Genomic DNA, 19805 nt, shown 5'->3' on the forward strand with positions numbered 1-19805 from the left:
CATCCCCAGATCCTTACCCTCATCACTAATGTTTCCCCCCCCAAGTCTGCCCATCCTCCTATTAAGGCTACCCTTCAGGAAATCTCCATCCTATTATCCGTCTTATCTTCATAAAATCCATAAGTTCCTGAAACACCCTGTTTGTTTGCTATGTGTCTGTTGTTTGGTCTCTCCCTACTAGAGTGTGTGTCCTAGGGGGCAGGACTCTGCTTTGCTCCTGCTGCACCCGGGCTACCAGTACAGGACCGCAGGCATGTAGGTGCACAGTGCACCTTGCAGAGAGAGGGTGGGGCTGGTGAGTCAGCAATAGATGAGTATGCCTGCGTCTGGGGCAATAAAGTAGAAAAACCAGGTGCTGGGGAGGACGGCTTTAAGAAAGAATGGAAAAAGTCAGATTTTCGTTCCTGAAAATTCACTCTGGAAAGAGGAAATACCTGAGCAAGGGAGGTAAGTTAGGAGGATGTTGTAAAAGCCCAGAAGACAGATTGTGATGCCTTAACTGTGGTACTGGAAATAAAGACCCTGATGGGGGGAGGCAGAGTTAAGAAATAACAGGGAAAAGAAATCTATAGACTATTTGAGGTGGAGATGAGAAGTCAAGGATAACGCCCAGGTCTCCATCTTGACAAGTCAGGGTCTTGGTGGTGTCAGTCCCTGAGAGGGGCTGTGAGGAAGAGGGAGATGTTGGTGACGTCTGGGTCACATGGAACACAGCCCGGGAGACATGCTGGCCACGAGGCTCATCTGAGCCAGCAGGGGTGTCTCTCCCAGAAGCCCAGGCTCCTCTGGGTGATACTTCATATATTTGATCTAGCTTGTGGGATAGTAAATCTTGTATTTACAGGAGAATTTTAAGGAACTTATTCTGTTAGGGAGATGATAAATTCTTTAGAAACAACCTCCTCTCATGATCTTTTCTTTTTTAATTCATAGATCGATCTTTCTTCTTTAGTCTGTTGATGTGATGGATTCCATTACATGATTTTTGAATGTTTAACCAGCCTTGTATACCTGGAATAAATTCCACCTGGTCATGGCATATAATTATTTTTATACATTGTTGGATTTGATTTGCAAATATGTTTTTGAGAATTTTTCACATCTACCTTTATGAGAGATATTGGTCTGTAGTTTTCCTTTCTTAGGATGTCTCTCTCTGGCTTGGGGCACTAGCATAATGCTGGCCTCATAGAATGTTCTATCTCTGCTTCTATTTTCTGGGACTGGTGTAGAGAATTGGAAAAATTTCTCTACAGTCTGGTAGAATCCACCAGTGAAACTATCTGTGTCCACTGCTTTCTGCTTTGGAAGGTTATTAATTATTGATCTAATTCTTTAATAGATATTGGATTGTCTAGTTCTTTTTTAAGTGAGTTCTGTGGATTTCCTCCATCAAGAAATTGGTCCATCTAAGTTTCAAGTTTGTTGGCACAGAGTTGTGACCATTACCCTTTTAATGGTCACTGGCTATAACATTTTTAGAATTATGCCACTAGTTTTGTTCTTTCTTTGCAGGCTCTACAATTCATTTGCTCGCTTGTTGGCTTATTTAGTAACTATTTTTGCATGCCTGTTGAGGTTCAGGTGCTGTGTTGGGGCCCTGGGAACTAGGGGTAACAGCAGCAAAAGTCCCTGGCTGGTGGACCTAACAGTAGACTGTGGAGACCACCAGTCACAGGTGCGAGTCAGAGCGGGTGGTCTGGGAGGCATCCTGGAGATACCTTGAGCAAAGGCCAATCTGGGTGAGCCTTTTCCCTCTTTGGTGTGGGATCTGAATAACCAGTGGGAGAGAGAGATGGCTGGAGGGGCAGGCTGGCCATGACGACTGTAACTTCCAGACAGTGACGGAATGGTGGATTTATATGAACATGTGCAGGGATACTTTGGTTTAATTGCTTAGGAGAACTCATATGAGCCTATAATTAAAATGCTGGGTAATGGGACTGTTGAAAGGGATAAGAAGGTTTGCTCTGTAATCTCCTTTAATCTGCAACTGAACAATGGTTTCTTTGTTGTATCTGTTGTGCTTCTTTGTTTGTGAACAGTAGCCAACCCTGGCCACCCTCAGGGAAATGGGCTTATTTATCAACGAAATTTGGCTGGAGGCTGTGACGCCGGGCTGGATGCGCAGGCGCAAGGGCACCACACACTTTCTCGGAGTAAAACTCAATTGTTTTCAGCCTCTTCGTACTGCTGTTCAAGATGTAGACTCTGGGCATGCGATACCCACTTGGGGCTGTGCTCACCTCTCACCTAGTGCACCACTTCTACCCAGTGACAAAGAAGTCATACCTTATCTACGATTATTTCTTTAGGATATGTTCCAACAAGTATAGTTACTGAATCAGAAGAAAAGTCCATTTTAAATGTTCCTGAACCTTTGTTGGGGGGTGGATGTAATTTTAGAATTTCCTGGGGTTCACCTCCCTCGGTCTCTTTACTATATAGAACTGTTTATCACAGTGGCAGACACAGCCTTCCCTAGTAAATGCTTCAGCGAAGATATTCTCCTGTACAATGACAAAGCCATTATCATGCCTATGAAATTTAATGTTATGCAACTGTTTTACTTTGTCCAAAAAATGTCTTTTAAAGATTTTTTTCCACCAAGATCTAGTTCAGGATCTCACACTGCCTTTGATTGTCTTATCTCTTTTATCTCCTTTAACAGTCTCCTGTATACTTTTGTTTTTCATGATTTTCCTTCCAATAGTTACATCTTAAACCAGTAACAAGGTCAACTCGTTTATAGAAAATCAACTACGTGCCAGGAGTTCTGCAAGTCTCAGCATAATTTTAAGAGTATATTTTAAAATTTACTTTCCAGTTGCCTCTCTCCCTAGACAAGATCCGCTAGGGCAGGAGTCACGTCCAAGAGCAGACCCTGAAGACCTGCTTGTTCAGATGATCTCACTCGACTCCCGTGAATGGTATATTAGTACCTGATGTTCAGGATGATTATAAGATTTGTCCAAATCGACAAGATCTGGCAAAATGGGCATTCAAATGAGGACCTCTGATTTCAAGTCTAAGTCTGTTTAACTTGAAAGCAGCCTGTCCCTCAGAACTTTAGTTTCCCCCAGGGAGATTTTTTTTTTTTAATTAATTAATTAATTAATTTCATGGCTGTGTTGGGTCTTCGTTGCTGCGAATGGGCTTTCTCTAGCTGCGGCGAGCGGGGGGCTACTCTTCACTGTGGTGCGTGGGTTTCTCATTGTGGTGGCTTCTCTTGTTGCGGAGCACGGGCTCTAGGCGCTCGGGCTTCAGTAGTTGTGGCACGTGGGCTCAGTGGTTGTGGCTCACGGGCTCTAGAGCGCAGGCTCAGTAGTTGTGGTGCACGGGCTCAGTTGCTCCGCGGCATGTGGGATCTTCCTGGACCAGGGCTCGAACCCGTGTCCCCTGCACCGGCAGGCGGACTCTCAACCACTGTGCCACCAGGGAAGTCCACTCCCCCACCCCACCCCCGCAGGGAGATTAAGGAATTAAACTGTCTCATCTCAAAAATACATCCCAGCTCTAGATGTGCTGAAAGTCAGAATGTTCAGGAGCTTCAAAGACTTAAGTCCTCCAAGCAACAGAGCTTAGTGGAAGGAGCACGTTAAGACCCCGGCTTATGGGCAAGACATCGAAATTCTCACAGGCTCCCGGTGGCCTCACGCAGGAAGCAAGGTAACAATATCTGCCTAAGGGGGCAGAGGAGGAGATGATGAGGTAGGGATGTGAACCACAAGGGCGATGCCTGGTGTGTGGTGAAACGCTTGCCGGAATGAGATGGAGATGGGGAAGCCATAAAATACGAGACAGAGGGCAGAGCAGGCAAGAGTCGAACAAAAGTCACCTCTGAATAATCATGCAACAGTCAACATTTTCTGCTGAAAGAAACCTCTCTATTTCTTCCATTCTTCCAAAAAATGAAGCTCGGTGTTCTGCCTCGTGTTCTGTACTAAGAACCCCAAGCAGGTAGGAGGTGTTAGAGTTTGTTCCTTCCTAGGTGATTGATAACTTGTGGGTGCAGAGTGTCTGAAGAACACAGACGGCACCATTCAGAGCTCATGGAATGAGAGCCAGATGTGACCTGGAAGGCTGATGCCATAATTCATCCACACAGTGCCCTGACCGGCTTCAGTCTCTGCCGCAGGCTGTGGCTCAGAAAATGCATTACAAAAAGATAGTTGGTATAGTTTGGGGATGACGAGGTGGAAAGTTAAAGCAGAATTAAAATTTACTTTAATTCTTGTAAATAAATCAATATATGTGTGTCTTCCAAGTTTCAGGCAAAACAAAATAGACTTTTTTTTAAGAAAAAAAAAGCAAAAATGTTCTTAGTTGCTAAGGATTTGTGTCTGGATCAAAACCAAGTTGGCTTCATAAACTTTAAATTATTTTAGATTTCAGGAAAACATGTTTCAGTTTGATGATGAGCAAGTGGAGATATCAGACATGTGCCTAAGGCTATACTAAATATTCTAGAAAGAAAACCACCATGCTTCCTCTTAAGAATGGAGGTTGGGACTTCCCTGGTGGCGCAGTGGTTAAGAATCCGCCTGCCAATGCAGGCGACACGGTTCGAGCCCTGGACCAGGAAGATCCCACATACCGCGGAGCAACTAAGCCCATGCACCACAACTACTGAGCCTGCATTCTAGAGCCCGCCAGCCACAACTGCTGAGCCCACGTGCCACAACTACTGAAGCCCGTGCACCTAGAGCCCGTGCTCCACAACAAGAGAAGCCACCGCAGTGAGAAGCCCGCGCACCACAACGAAGAGTAGCCCCCTCTCGCTGCTCGCCATGTGCAGCAACGAAGACCCAACACAGCCAAAAATAAATAATAAATAAATAAATTTATTAAAAAAAAAAGAATGGAGGTGAACCGGATCTCTTTGAAAGTGCAGCTTACAGCAGGTATTCCAAGTAGTCAAACAGGGGAGCCCAACAGTCTTTGCACCTGATTCTCTGGGGAGCTGACTGGGCAGGAAGACCACTGGATGCTATCCTAAAAATCCATGCAGTAAACAAGGTGGCTGAAGCGAGACGGTGGCCAATAGGAAGAAAGCAGTGGGACAGTTCTAGGAGGTCGCCTCAAGGGGGCTGGTTCATTGATAGTGTCTGGATGGAGAAGGTAGGCTGAGGAAAGCGGGGTGTCCAGGATGAATCCAGGTTTCTGGCTTGAGTTGTTGGAAATTACCTAGCCTTTCAAAACTTTAGTTTTTTCTTCCATAAAATGGAGAAAACATCATGTACTCTACAGTTGTTATAGAGCTTGGAAAGTTTCATAATACGCCTAAGAGTGCCTGGAACACAGAGCATGTTTACTAAATGTTTTTCCTGCTACGTGTCCTGCTTCCTCTTCCAGCCTCCCTCCTCCAGCTCCAGGCCTGGTGGTACTCCTGCTTGCAGGAATGAACACTTTTCTCTCCCAATCAGGCTTTCTCCCCTGCATCTTATCGAAGCACCTCACCTGCCTAGCATGGCATAGCCTTTAGCTTGCTGTGTCATCGGTTATTGAGATAAATCACTGCCATTCTCATCTCAATGTCAGTCGCCCTTGGAATGCAGGCTGTTCGTAGCATGGAGGGATAACATTTTTATTTCTTTTCAGATGTGGATCAGGTTCTTTTTGCTCCTTGCCATTTCTTCCCTCGCTTACCCCTTTCCCTCTCCTGCATTCAAGCAAATAGTTGGATCCCTACTGCATCAGAGAAAGGATGCGATAGCTGGAAAGCAAAGACAACAAACAAACAACAATAATGACAAAACTCCTGGGTCTCATCGGTGTTGATTTCTCAAAGCAAATCACTCAGGCAATTAAGAAGACGTGAGAAAAGTGGTCACACACATATACACACACCCCTCACATCTGTCTCTTCTCTCCAAAACCTGTGGGCACAGAGGGCTATGTGCCTCTTTTCCTTCCTAATCCTCCCCAAGGCATGCATGCATGTGTGCATGTATGTGTGTGTGAATGTGTGTGTCTATGAGGCAGAGAGAGAGAGAGAGAGAGAGAGAGAGAGAGAGAGAGAGAGAGAGAGAGAGAGAGGGTACCTCCTGAGGGACCGACCAGCGTGGGAGGAACTCCTTTCTCGGATCAGACACTTGGCAACAGCCAGAGTCAACATCCTCTGCTAGGCCAGGCCCGGGGGTGCAGATGGTTGAGGCGTTAGGAAGCTGAGCAGGCAGGAGGGTGCACGCCTCACATGGCCACTGCCGTCCGAGTCTCCACCAGCTCGCAGGATGGCCTGGGCTTAGCGTGTCTGTTGGCATGCCACCCACAGAGGAGTGAAGGTTGGTGACAAACCCAGACTTCACCATGGGGAAGGAATAAAACCCGATTTCAAAACTGTAAATGGGCTGATTTGAAATGATCTGTTTTGTGAGGGTAAGTTGCAGAATATATTGCTCTAGAAATTTTCCCCTCAATTTCTAGAGAGTATACACATAGAAGGTTATGACTGAAGTAAAGTTGTGTATTGTTTTTGAGAAAACGGTACAATTATTTGTATTCTTTTACACGCTCGCCCTCTGGGTCCACGGTCCAGGGCTGACCACAGTACATCTGGGCTGTGGGCACAGCTCAGCCCTTTCACTAAGGACAAATGCAAAGCAGCCCTGGCACCACCATCTGCTTAGTTTAGGGGCCTCCCTCCAAGCCCACATCCCTTCTGTGCCTCGTCCATCACTAGTTGATTACTCTCATTAAAACAAAGCAATGATTTGATTTTTCCAAGGAGCTTCATCAGAGTGAGGAAAAATGCAGTTTACCAAGGAAAGGAGGAAATGGTTGAATAACAATATGACAAGTAATTGAATTTTAAGTCCGTGGATGCCCCGGTGTGATTCAATTCTGACACATGAAGCTAGTAATGAGAGGAAGAGTCCTCTTCCGTGAAGAAACCTGCTAACCCACATAAATAGCCTGGTGTTCCTGGTCATCTGGTCCCCTTAGTGATGCGTGACTGGTTCACTCCACGGGCAGAATCTGGTCCTTGCAGAGTGACTTTGGGAGCCTGCGCAGCAGTTACAGGCATTACTAAGAACCTACGACACACCCAGTGTGATACTGTAAAACCCTACTTAATCCTCGAAAGGCCCGAGAGGAGGGTAATATTATTTCCATTTTGCTTATTAGATAACAAAGACCTCAGGAGGTTGGAAAAATACCAGACATAGAAAGTACCAGAGCTGGGACTTGAATCCTGTACTTCTAACTTTTGTATGTTATTTCTACCACACTCATGGTCACTTGTAGGAGGATGCTTACCTCCAGGTGCACCAGGATGCAGGAATCCTGCTGGGACCAGCTCATCTGTTTACTGAGCGTCTATCTTCTTGGTGCCTTTTTCAAATCTAGTCAGAACGAGAGGAGACATACTCTTACATTTTTTGAAAGGACTCAGTTACTGCATACATGGCCAGTTTACTTAGGAATGAATTAGCTATTTTAAAAACCCATCAATAAGCAGAAAAAAATTTTTTTTAAGATAGCACTAAATGCCAGAGAGATTGCAACGAAACAACACCCTAATACATTGTTGACGGGAGTGTTCATTGTCTAACACCCTAATACATTGTTGACGGGAGTGTTCATTGTCTAACACCCTAATACATTGTTGATGGGAGTGTTCATTGCCTAACACCCTAATACATTGTTGACGGGAGTGTTCATTGCCTTAATCTTTTAAAACATTGATTTGGCAATTGTTATGACTTGAACTGTGTCCCCTTAAAATTCATACGTTGAAGTCCTAGACCCAGTCCCTCAGAACATGACTTTATTTGGAAATAAGGTCTTTGAAGATGTAATCAAGTTGAGATGAGGTCATACCGGAACAGAATGTGCCCCTAATCCAATACAAGGGGTCTTTACACAAAGGGGAAATCTGGACACAGATACACAAGAGGAGGATGTGAAGAGACTCAGGGAGAAGACAGCTGGCTACGAGCCAAAGAGAAGCCTGCAACAGCTCCCCCACAGCCTCAGAGGGAACCACTCTGATGACACTTGATCTCACACTGACAGTCTCCAGAGTGTCACACAAATGGTTCTGTGTGGGGCTTCCCTGGTGGCGCAGTGGTTGAGAGTCCGCCTGCCGATGCAGGGGACGCGGGTTCGTGCCCCAGTCCGGGAAGATCCCACATGCAGCAGAGCAGCTGGGCCCGTGAGCCATGGCCGCTGAGCCTGAGCGTCCGGAGCCTGTGCTCCGCAACGGGAGAGGCCACAACAGTGAGAGGCCCGCGTACTGCAAAAAAAAAAAAAAAAGGTTCTGTGTGGCCATGTGTTACGGCAGCCCTAGAAAACCAATACAGCAATACATCCTGAGAATGTTAAAACTGACGATACCATCCGGCACAGGAGTTTCTTGCCTTTGGTTGCCTCTTAAGGAATAATGAAGACTGACATAGGTCTATGCACAAATGTATATTTCTCAGGTCTTTCCTTCCCCATGCTATTGCAGGAGGCCATTCAAAAGTCCTCCAGAACCCGCTTTACTTCTGAAATTTCTCTGGGAGCTTGAGCACCAGTTACCAAGAAAACGCTGGCCAGGTTTTCCTCTCCTTGTCTGGCCCCCTTCAGCGAATCAGCACTCACACTTCATTCTGTGGACATTACTGTCCCTGGCTGCTGCCCTGTCGCAGCTCCAGCGCTCTGGGTTCTGACCACAGGCGAAGGTGAAGCCCAGTCTCTCTCCTGGGGTCCAGGATGCGAGTCTGCAGGTGGGCTGGGCCCACAGGTGTCACAAGGACCCCACAACCACTGAGGATGCTTCCTCTTGCAGCCCAGCCTTCAGGACTGCACCTGCCAGGGTGCGGCTTTTGCAGCACCTTGGAGAAGGGAGCCCCGGGCCATCGGGCCACCTGGTTCTGAGCAGTCTGGCCACTGGACACATCTGATCTCTGTGCTGATCGTGCTTTGGCCACCCATCCTGCTTCCCGCCCACCGTGTGATATTCTCAAGCCGCCCACTCACACCTAGCAGCAGAGCCCTGTGCCCCCGCCACAAGGGCATTAGAAAGTCAGCCGCGTGAGGCGGGCAGATGCAGGGACACGTCCTTTCTTTTTCGGATCTGAGCTTGCCAGATGTCCTCTGTAGCGAGGCAGCACCGACAGCCCCTCCAATACTCACAGGTTGACCCCTGTGCTTTGGAAACTTACGCAGAGTGTGCGAGGAATTCTGATTTTAAACACCGTCTCCTTGTGTGGCCTGTTTGCAGGACTGCACAGGCCGCTGGAGCAGCCCTGTTCACCTCTGACCCTTGGCCCACTAACCGAAACAAGGTGAATATTTCTTGGGCCGGTGTGGCGGAGGGAGGACCAGAGAATAAATCTGACCCTACTTCCACTGAAGGTGATGAATGGCCCCCCTTTCAAGCCGGGGCCCTCTGGCCCTTTTATTCACTGCTCTGGTTTTAAAAAGAGGAGGATGGATTGAGTGCCTTTCAACTGTTTACCAGCAGAAGGGCAAAGATCAGGTTACCAGCCCAGAATGATTCATCTTTTCTCCCAAATCAAAGCCTGTGTCCACAGTGCCTGTGTCCACATGAGTTCATCTTCCGTATTCAGACAGTCAGAGCAGGAGGCCAGGGACAAAGTCCTGGGAGAAAGAGAGATGGAGTAATTAGGTGCAGACAGGGAGCAGTGAGGGCTCTTTTTCTGCCTTCACATTGGGACTTGAATAGAGTTTTTTGGGTTTTTTTGCGTTATTTTTTTAAGCGGAAGTGTCTCTGGTTTCCTCCAAGTCAGGACAATTAGCGATGTTTTTCCAAGGATCCTGAGTTGGGACATGTTTTAATTTGAGAGAAGTTTCCACTACAAAAATATGTATTTACATTTAGAAACATGACTGTTGGAACTGTGAGAACCAGCATTCACAATTGAAGGACAAAGTGCTGTGGGTTTGAGACACTGATGCCATGACCACTGGCATTATAAATGTATGGAACATTCCTAACAGAGAGAATATAGTCAAGTATAGAGAACAGCCGCTTACAAAATTCTAACATTTTGCCATATTTGTGTCAGTTTTCACTAAGAAATAAAATACACAGAGACCATGGAAGCCCCTCTGTACCTCCCTGTCCTTAAATCGATGTTTTCATCCCCAGAATGTTACTATACTATTACTATGGATAAATGTATCCATAAAAGATATATAACAAAGTATTGAATTTTATTTGAATACATCATTCAATAATGAGCTTTTTTCACTCACTTATGTTTTTGTCATAACGTTTCACTCAATGTTTATGTTTCGTCAGTAATAATACTGACAGATATAACAATTCATTTCATTGAACTAGTGTAGAACATTTCATTTCATGCATATTGTACACTTCAATCATGATGATGGGTACTTAGGTGACTTCTGTCAAGAGCTGTGAAGGGTCTGATGTTACACCCCACTTACCAGCTAACAAGGCTGCCGCAATCTCTTGAATGCTGGTAGAAGAGATGAGATTCCTGGCTCAGAGATGAGAGACTTCATTATTCACAGCCAAAGCAGCAGCCAGAGTGTTGGCATATTTGTGCTGGTTCCCCAAGCCCCCAGACCTACAGGGTGACGTGGAGAGCCAGATGACAGCTGCACAGGTTGGGTTGGGTTGGGTTGCAGGAGAGGACTTCTGAGCTTGGGGATCCTGCAGGTTTTGAGCAGGCAGTAGAGAAGCTGACTCTTGGTCCTGGAGTGAAAAATTCCCTCATCCTTTGAGGTTCCTTCCTGAAAGTACAGCCCTGAAGATGGCTGCATAAAGAGCAGTCAAGGCTTTGCAGTTTGGGCACAGCCAGCAAGGCATGTAGGGGAACCAGAAGCCCAAGGAGGACTGCATCTCCCAAAGCTTCCAAGTGCCAGCTCTTACAGTGGTACAAACAGGCATGCCATTTGTCTCCTTACCCAGCATATGTGAAAAGTAGGTTTGCTTCTCTCCAAATTGTTTTTTACAGTGATTGTGGGAATTTACGATCTCCAATACCACATAGCGATTTTCTTGCTTCTTTATCTCCCGTTGAACGCTTGTGTTGTCAGACACTTTTTTAAAAAAAAAATTTTATTTATTTTTTGTGGTACGCGGGCCTCTCACTGTTGTGGCCTCTCCCGTTGCGGAGCACAGGCTCCGGACGCGCAGGCTCAGCGGCCATGGCTCACGGGCCCAGCCGCTCCGCGGCATGTGGGATCTTCCCGGACCGGGGCACGAAACCGTATCCCCTGCATCGGCAGGTGGACTCTCAACCACTGTGCCACCGGGGAAGCCCTGTCAGACACTTTAATTTATGCTAAGCTGATGGTTACAGAAGGATAATGCAGGTTGTTTTAATGTTTCCTTGATTTTGAGCATGTTTTCACTTACAATATTGACCTTGCAGTTTCCTCTCTGTCCTTTGCCTTTTCATGACTTTTTGCCTGTTTTTGTGGATTCTCCTTTTTCAGATTGATTTGTAGGTGTTCTTTGTACATCCTGAACATAATTCTTTGCCAGTTATATGTATTAATATTTCTTCTCACTCTATATTTTGTCTTCTCACTTGGTGTATAGATTTTTGTTTCAGAGAATAGTTTTAAAGTTTTAAATATGGAAAAGAAATTAAGAAAAAAATCCATTTACAATAGCATCGGAAAGATTAAAATACTCAGTAATAAGTTTCACTAAGGAGGTGAAAGAGCTGTAAACTGAAAACAATCAAAAAGTTGATAAAAGAATTGAAGAAGATACAAATAAATGGAAAGATATCCCTGCTTTGTAATGAATATGTTTAAAATATAAATTTTCTCCTAAATTCTGATTGAGATGCATCATACAAGTTAATTTGCATTGTGATTTTCTCTTTAAGTCATGAGTTATTTCAGTTATTTTAAGTTTCATTATTATGGCTGTTTTCAAGTAATCTATCTCTATTTTTTGCTCTAACTAAATGGTTCCATTGTGGTCAGAGAAAAGTTCCAGATAATATTAATTTTTAAAAAATATGTTGAGATTTCTTTTGTGGTATATTGCACAATGAATTTTTGTAAAGAATCTATGTGACCTCAAATATAACGTATAGTTCCTTTTTGTTGAGTATAGGGTTTCATAAAGAACTATCAAATCAAGATTAATGTTTATCAAAATCTTTCCTACTTTTACTGCTAGTTTGTATACTTGATCCTTCTTTTTCAGATGGAGGTAAAGTTGTCATTACATCCTTGTAATTCTGTACATTTTTCCTTCATATAATTCAAGACAATGTTGTTGGGTACAAGTAAGTTCATGATTATTATATCTTAATTATTGATCATTCCTTTAAATTTATCCCTTTTAATACTTTTAGCCTCAAATTCTATTTTTCATATCAATATTGCTTTCTTTTGGTTAATATTTGTATATTTTAACTGTTATTTTCAACATTTCTATGTTGTTTAGATATGCTTTTTTAAAAGAATTATTATTTTCATTTTTAACTACTTTATTTATTTTTGGCTGCATTGGGTCTTCGTTGCTTCGTGTGGGCTTTCTGTAGTTGTGGTGAGCGGGGGCTACTCTCCGTTGCGGTGTGCCGGCTTCTCATTGTGGTGGCTTCTCTTGTTGCAGAGCATGGGCTCTAGGCACGCGGGCTTCAGTAGTTGTGGTGCGTGGGCTCAGTACTTGTGGCACACGGGCTTAGTTGCTCCGCGGCATGTGGGATCTTTCTGGACCAGGGCTCGAACCTGTGTCCCCTGCATTGGCAGGCAGATTCTTAAGCACTGCACTACTGGGGAAGCCCTAGATATGTCTTTCATATAAAACACTTAGATGATTTTTGTTATTTAAAAATTCAATATGATAGTTTCTGCCTATTAGTAGGTTTATTCATCATATTTCTTATTATAGGTGACATATTTGACCTATTTACCAATCTTATCTTTTGCTTTTACTTATCACTTTTTTCTCTGCTTTTCTTTTAAAAACTTCCTTTGTGCCTCTGTTCTACTGTAAATATTTTGTATATTCTTTCCCCTATTTTAATGGTTTCTAAGCACACACACAGTCTGTTGACAGTTATCCTTACTTAATATATAATATATTTGCAACATATATCTCTTTATATGATATATCCTTAATTCACAATACAGTATATATATATATATATTTTTTTTTACATATAGCTTAACATACATATACTTTAACTGTCATTCAACATTACATTTCCTCCCTCTGCACCTAAAAGAACACAGCATCTTGTAAATACCTGCTGAACATCACCCACCCCATGTAATTTTTGTTTACATGTTTATCTTTTTAACAAAAATTGTTAATGTATATATACATTATATATGTATAATCAATAATTAATGTATAATCAATAATTAACATGTACCTGTATATGTATAATCAATAAGCAGTTTCATTTTTAACATAATATATCGAGTTCCAACCTCACCCTTGGTCTTGTATACCACGACTTCTGTCTGGGTTCACTTTTCTTCTCACTGATCTACAGCTTTTCATGATTCTCTTAGTGAGTGTCTATGGGTAGGAAACTGGAATAGCTTTCATATGTCTGAAATGTCTTCCACCTGACTGCATCCTAGATGCTAGCTTACATGGCATAGGATTCTAGGTAATCAATATTTTCCCTTTGAAAATATCACTCCAGTGCCTCTGGCCTCTGTTTTTCCTGATGAGAAGTCTTCTGTCATCTGGCTGATATCTGTTGTATGTTGTCTTTTCTCAATTTTCTGGTAGCTTTTAGCATTTCTCTTTCCCCATGACACATGAAGCTGCTGTACCAGGTGTCATGGTGTGGACTCCCTGTCATTCAGGCTGCTTGATGCTTTGAGCACTTCTGATCTGAGGACTTACATATTTCTTCAGTGCCTAAATTTTCTCAGTTATTTTATCTTCAAGGTAGATTTGCTTCTATTCTCTCCCTTCCCTTTTTTTGGAAACCCACAATCTGGGGACCTTTTGTTGATATGTTTTCATCTCTTTGCTCTCTGCTAGATCCTGGAGAAATGATAGCATTTGATTCACCATTTTGCCTTCAACTGTATCTAGTCTAGAGTTTATCTTTTTTCTTTCTTTTTTCTTGTAATGTCAGTGTTATACTTTTGATTTCTTAAATTTCTAATTTTTTAATCATTTGTATTTGGTTTATGTATGACAGTTCTATTTCATAATTCCTTATTTTTTAAAAAATGTTTTATATTTACATATAGGAGTTTTTGTATTGAGTGTTGATTTTATTGTCTTTCTTTATCTTCAGATAGCTTCAGGTGCTTTGAATTTTTAATATCATCTCATTTTGAGTAGGAAGTTTTTGTTTTGATATTTTGTTTCATTTTATCCTTCCCTTCTCTTACCTACCTCTCTTTTTCTGGTGGTTTTTTGGATCCCCACCTGCTCTCCCAGGCAAGGCAGAACCAGTTCTTCTCTTGCTGCTTTGTGGGGTGCTACCCTCAGGGTCACTGCAGGGATCCCAGACTCGGCCTCTTTGCTAGCCAGGCATCTCGATGGTGCAGCCACTGTTCTCCCTAGGCCCATAGGAACGTACTGCTACATTCCGCCACCTTGCACACAGGGGCTGGAGCTATGGCGCTCCAGGCTCCGTCTCTCGGTTTGCATGTGTCCAGCGCCCTGCAGGAGCTGGCCTGCTGCAGGACTAGGTGCACAGCAAGGCCGTTCTTCTTCTGCCCTTCAGAACCCTGGCTGGTCCTGCCTATTTGGTTTACTTGGCTTGTGTGTGTCTGTCAGTGCCTTGCGTCCGGCACAGAGGTGGATGCACCCAAGGACCACATGCCTCGTGCCATTCTGAACAGAATAGCAAGAGCCGAAACGTTGCCAGCATTAGGCCCTGTCCTTCGTCGAGGGGCATCCCAGGGAGCCACGCAGGCACTGAAGCCAGTAAAGCACACGGCTGCCCGCTGTCGACTGCAGTTGACAAGGCAAGTCAAGAGTGATGCCCCACGTGTCCTCACAGCCACTTCCACAAGGTTCCACCCAGGGAGCTTGTTTCAAATCAGTGCTGTAAGAGTGTTTCCCGCTGAAGGACTTTCCAGCAGGGGTACCTTTTGATCATGGCCACCAGCACCTGGATTTCAGCAATTTATTTTCCTCCTCGTTGTCATTTGCTTTCTCCTCTATGACTTTTATTTCCTCATCTTGTTCCTTAATTACCTTGTAGTGCCGAGAGTTTTCTTTATACATCATCTCAACATTTCTTTTTATGGAGAGAGGCAAGTATAGAGAGAAACAGAAAAAGAGAACTCACTCCCCTTGGCAATATTAAGGGTTAAAATTTTTTTCTATGATTGAAGTTAATTCTTTGAGATATAATCAACATATGACATTATATTAGTTTCAGGTGTATGCATAATGATCTGATATTTGTGTATATTGCAAAATGATCACCTCAATAAGTCTATTCAGCCTCCATCACGTCACATAGGCACAATGTTTTTCTTATGATGAGAATTTTTAAGATCTATTCTCTTAGCAACTTTCAAATATACAATACAGCACTATTAATGACAGTCACTATGCCATACATTATATTCCCATGACTGACATATTTAATAACTTGAAGTTTGTAGCTTTTGACCAACTTCACCCATTTTGACTATCCCCCACCCCGACTCCCTGTCTCTGGCAACCACCAATCTGTTCTCCGTAATTTTTTTTTGAAGATTCCACACATAAGTGTAATCACACAGTATTTGTCTTTCTCTGTCTGACTTACTTCACTTAAAAGTGTTTTAATAAAAACAAAAATTAAACCTGTAAGCTATTTTTCCAGTTTTCTCACATGTGGCTATACCGTCAGATTCACAGAAAATGCTGTGCTTCCTTATTCCCTTCCAGCCAAGCGCTGATGCTGCTGTGAGGTTCCCAGGCTGTGACATGGGAGCGGGACCCCAGGTTAAGGGACAATGGCTCTCAGAGTGCATGTTAAGACTGGAGGTGAGAGAACCCAATTAGCCTTGCTGAGCAGCACCCCAGCGGGCCCCCCCCCCCCAACCGAGCTGGGAGTTCAGCAAGAAAATAATTAGATATTCAGGATGGGATGAAATGAAAGGCCCTTTTGAGGAAACAACACTGTTTCCCAGAGAATTAGGGAGACGCCTGTGGGAATAGCGCTTTCAGAGGGGCCAGGGGACAGAGTGAATTTCAGAGGGTCTATGCATCTGGCTCTGAGGCCACCCCCCTCCCCTCCGAGCTGGCTCTCACAGCAAGGAGCCTTGGGACCTTGACAGCTTTCTGGAAAAACAAAACAGTTGCGTATGCAGAATTTCATTGGCATCAGATCACTTTTGTACCAAGGAGGCCATGTAGTCCTCCAACACCCTGGGGGAATATTTTCGTTGTGTTTGTCCTGCAGAAAAGTTGCGGATTAACTCACACTTTTCTAGGGCCAACTGTGAGCCAGGAACTCAATAAAAACAATGAATTCATCCTCCTCTGCCAGCAGGGGAGGTAAGAGAGGTGGCCACATTTTAGAAAGGAGGAAACCACATCGCCTGGAAATTGGGAGTTGCTCAAAATTGACACAATGTGGAGGAAGGGCCCTGACCTTGGCCTCTGACCCCACAGGCTCTGCACCTTCCACCCCTATGCAACGCTACCTGCCAAAAACGTGCACTATTCCAAAGTTCTAAAACCGCCAGCTCAACCAATTACTCACAGCCACCACTAAACACCACCATGACCAGCTGCGGTATAGATGTAGCACGTGGGTGCAATCACACCTCTGTTTCTCAAGGTTGTGTTGGGAAGTTCCTCTTACACCTTCCCCAGTGATTGGTTCCCAATTAATTTTCCCAAACACACCCTTCTCCCACGTCCACTTGCCCAGTGGCTCTGCCGATGACACTCTGATTTTTGCGGATTGAGACTCCTTTCGGACTTCTGGCCCCCAGAACTGTGAGATAATACATTTGCCATTTTAAGCCACTTAGTTTGCTGTAACTTGTTACAGCAGCAGTAAGAGACTAATGCACTCACAGAAAGCGCCTAGCAGGGGCCGTGTCAAGAAAAAGCTTCCATGCGTGGCACTGGCATCTTTTCCATTACCACACCATTGTGGGCTTAGGTACCCAGAAGTCACAGTGGAGCATGCTTCAACATACTTAAATTTTAAGACCACCCTGATCCCAAAGCATATGTCAACCCCCTCCTCCATGCCACGCAGACTGACAAGGAAGACCCAGCAGTGCGCCTCCGGTGCACACTTACCGGTACTAACCTGCACCATACACATCATGGCCAAGGTGACAGCCTGTCCATCTTGCCTGTTCTGGGACTGGGCCTGCCCTGCCTCATCCTGAAGTTGTCTGTTGGCTTCTTGCTTCCCCTGCCGGAATAGGTGTCCTTGAAAAGTGGTCACACGTGTCTCATCATCCTTGTGTCTTTCACAGATATTTGCAAACAGTGGGTGCTCAACGAATAGTTTTGGAATGAATGAATCAGTGAAAAAAGTCTGTCAACCCATAGCCTATGGAATGGAACAAAACATCATTCGACGGGGATATATTTCACGGAGTCTTGAGACTTCACTGGGGGAAGGAGGAATGTTCGGCGACTGGGAGACCTCTTTTCACCTACCACACGCCAGGCATCATGGCTATGCAGGGCTCTGCCACATCTGGACACCCTCTCATTATTCATACATGTAAAAATGGGGCAACATCCCAAATAAATTAGCCTATCGGTCATGAATTTTACTGTCGGAGGAGACCTCCAATTCTCAAACACGTAAATGCACACAGAGAATAACATACGCGTTTCAATCACAGCAGAGTTGCCATTTGCCGTCAGGCACCGTGCTATGTGCTTTACACGCATTATCGTGGATTCTCATAAACTTCTTTGAGGCAGGTTTCACTTTACTCCCATTTTGCCCATAAGGTAATTGTGCTGTAAGGCGATCGTGCGCCTTGCCCAGGTTATAAGGGACAACACTGAAGGTCTCCCAGCTCTGCCTGACTCCAGCCTCTCCCAATCTGCAGCCCGGTCTCTCCAGACCCACAGCATGGACTGTGTTTCCCTGGGTGCCAGAGGCATGTCCCTACCATCCATCTGCTGCTACCTTTTTGTTTTGTTTTGTTTTGTTTCTTTGCGGTACGCGGGCCTCTCACTGTTGTGGCCTCTCCCGTTGCGGAGCGCAGGCTCCGGACGCGCAGGCTCAGCGGCCATGGCTCACCGGCCCAGCCACTCCGCGGCATGTGGGATCCTCCCGGACTGGGGCACGAACCCGTATCCCCTGCATCGGCAGGCGGACTCTCAACCACTGTGCCACCAGGGAAACCCTGCTGCTACCTTTTTTTAATGCACTCTAAACCCAGTATTTTGAAACTATTTTGAATCCAAACATATGAGTATGCACTCCAAATTCAGTAATCGCCTTAGCAAATTCTGAGCTGACCATAGAGGTTTTTAAATGGATTCAAAACAGCAGCCCAGCTGACTTCAAAGATTTAGTTTGAATAACCATTTTATACAGAATTATTAAGTCAAGAAAATGAGAGTTATTAACTTTGCAAGATTCAATTTTTAACTTTACAAAATGAAGACTTTATTTTAAAAACCTGCTTTAAATATCAGAATTCTATCCTGGTCCATTCAACTGCATGTATTATACTGATGTGATAACTTGTAGGAACAGACTGGATAGACTAGAAATTCCACAAAATAAAATTTAGTCTTTTGATACTCAAGCCGACTCAGTAAAACTAATAAACAAATATAACAATACATAGCTTTAGGGCAACTGGCAAATGAAGCATTTGGGAAACCTGCAGAGTTGGAATCCTACCCCCATCTCAACTGTCAGAATGGTGATTTTGACTAACCGTCTGATGACAGATAAACCTTGATTTTTAACCCCAGTTTCCCATTTACTTGTTATGTGAACTGGAACAATTAACAGCTTCCTGGAACCTTGTCTTTTCTCATGTGTAAAACCAGGAGGTCTGCTAAAATTGGTTGTTGTGTAGCTTAAGTCAATTAGTGTTTGTAAGCACCCTAGCACAGCACCAGGCCATCATAAGTCCTCAATGCCTGATGACCGAAATGAAAAAAAAAAAAAAAAAAAATTCTTGGTCCGAAACAAATTCCAAATCAATCTGATAGAAAATAGCAGAGGAAAAAAAAATCATTGTCATGCTCTTGGGATGAAAAGCCTCTGTAAAGCACAACCCGAAAAGTGAAGCAAAAACAGCATGTGTATAAGCACATTTAATTTGAGACTTCTGTGCATCTAAGGTTCTCCCCTGGGAGGTAGGATTGCATAGTGGTTAAACATCGCCCAAGTTAACATATTAGCTTCACCACCTCATAGCTGTGTGATCCAGGACAAGTTAATAATAAAACCTACTTCACAGGGCTGTGTGATGATTAACTAGTTAATATTTATAAAGAACTTAGTGCCTGGCATGTGGCAAGCAACAAAAAATATAGTTTCTTAGTATTAGCTATCAACAGAAATAAATTTAGAAGGCAAAAATGGACTAGAAAGAATACTTAAAATTCTGACAGACGTGGGCTCATGATTCATATGTTGGGGATTAGGGTAGAATGAGGTCACATGGGTGGGCCCCTAACCCAGTCTGACTGGTTTCCTTACATGAAGAGGAGATTAGGACTCAGACACACACAGAGAATAGATGATGTGAGGACACGGGGAGAAGACAGCCGTCTACACGCCAAGGAGGCCTCAGGAGAAACTAACCCCGCTGACACCTTGATCTCAGACTTCCAGCCTCCAGCACTGTGAGAAAATAAACTTCTGTCATTTAAGGCACCCTATCTGTGGTACTTTGTGATAGCAGCCCTAGCAGGCTAATACACTTACTAAATAAAG

At 44.1% G+C, this 19805-nt stretch overlaps 1 long non-coding RNA gene across 1 annotated transcript; it reads left to right on the forward strand.

Annotated features, from left to right (window-relative positions):
• Positions 1-306: 306 nt before the first annotated feature.
• On the forward strand, positions 307-19385 carry LOC117197821 (uncharacterized). Its single transcript, XR_004478705.2, has 3 exons — positions 307-447; positions 12149-12230; positions 17362-19385. It is a non-coding gene; the product is annotated as an uncharacterized LOC117197821 (long non-coding RNA).
• Positions 19386-19805: the final 420 nt, after the last annotated feature.

The sequence above is a fragment of the Orcinus orca genome, chromosome 9, assembly GCF_937001465.1.
Source record: "Orcinus orca chromosome 9, mOrcOrc1.1, whole genome shotgun sequence".
Taxonomy (NCBI): Eukaryota; Metazoa; Chordata; class Mammalia; order Artiodactyla; family Delphinidae; genus Orcinus; species Orcinus orca.